This window comes from Triticum aestivum, unplaced genomic scaffold, assembly GCF_018294505.1.
Source record: "Triticum aestivum cultivar Chinese Spring unplaced genomic scaffold, IWGSC CS RefSeq v2.1 scaffold93338, whole genome shotgun sequence".
Lineage (NCBI taxonomy): Eukaryota > Viridiplantae > Streptophyta > Magnoliopsida > Poales > Poaceae > Triticum > Triticum aestivum.
Genome location: NW_025294102.1, coordinates 1 through 1,018, shown reverse-complemented (window position 1 = coordinate 1,018; position 1,018 = coordinate 1). Strand labels below are relative to the sequence as shown.

Genomic DNA, 1,018 nt, shown 5'->3' with positions numbered 1-1,018 from the left:
GTGTTGCATTCCCTTTTTAATTATTTTTTGCGCCTCGTGACAAACATATCGCATGTGCGCGATATATATTAACCCCGTTATATTATTTTTGACATTTGCGATATGTTTTAGCTCGCTGCTCATTGGTCACGCGTCTAGATGCGGCTTTCTGGTGCGAGGAGCGCGTTCTGAAAGGGGTAAAAAAATACGTGTTGCTGCGGTATAGAGGGAGGGGTGGAAACCGTGGTAAACTCGTCTCCGTGTTTGAGGGGGGGGGGAGTAAGTAGTATATATAGGGCATTATCCATTATTAGGCAACGGTTGTAATGGTAGTAAGAATGAGAATCATCTTTGAAGTGGACTCGGGAGTGGCAAGCATAAGGGACGAAAGCGGGGGTAACATGTTGGATGCGATCATAGCAGGACTAAAGCATCGGATCCCATCAGAACTCCAAAGTTAAGCGTGCTTGGGCGAGAGTAGTACTAGGGTGGGTGACCTCCTGGGAAGTCCTCGTGTTGCATTTCCTTTTTAATTATTTTTTGCGCCTCATGACAAACATATCACATGTGCGCGATATATATTAACCCCGTTATATTATTTTTGACATTTGCGATATGTTTTAGCTGGCTGCTCATTGGTCACGCGTCTAGAGGCGGCTTTGTGGCGCGAGGAGCGCGTTATGAAAGGGGTAAAAAAATACGTGTTGCTGCGGTATAGAGGGAGGGGTGGAAACCGTGGTGAACTCGTCTCCGTGTTTGAGGGTGGGGAGTAAGTAGTATATATAGAGCATTATCCATTATTAGGCAACGGTTGTAATGGTAGTAAGAATGACAATCATCTTTGTAGTGGACCTGGGAGTGGCAAGCATAAGGGACGAAGGCGGGGGTAACAAGTCGGATGCGATCATACCAGCACTAAAGCACCGGATCCCATCAGAACTCTGAAGTTAAGCGTACTTGGGCGAGAGTAGTACTAGGATGGGTGACCTCCTGGGAAGTCCTCGTGTTCCATTCCCTTTTTAATTATTTTTCGCGCCTC

General features: G+C 46.4%; 2 non-coding genes across 2 annotated transcripts; both read left to right on the top strand.

Moving 5' to 3' along the window:
- The first annotated feature begins 385 nt into the window (after positions 1–385).
- On the top strand, positions 386–504 carry LOC123178992 (5S ribosomal RNA). The gene has a single exon (XR_006490018.1). It is a non-coding gene; the product is annotated as a 5S ribosomal RNA (ribosomal RNA).
- A 371-nt stretch (positions 505–875) lies between these two features.
- On the top strand, positions 876–994 carry LOC123178991 (5S ribosomal RNA). Its single transcript, XR_006490017.1, has one exon. It is a non-coding gene; the product is annotated as a 5S ribosomal RNA (ribosomal RNA).
- Positions 995–1,018: the final 24 nt, after the last annotated feature.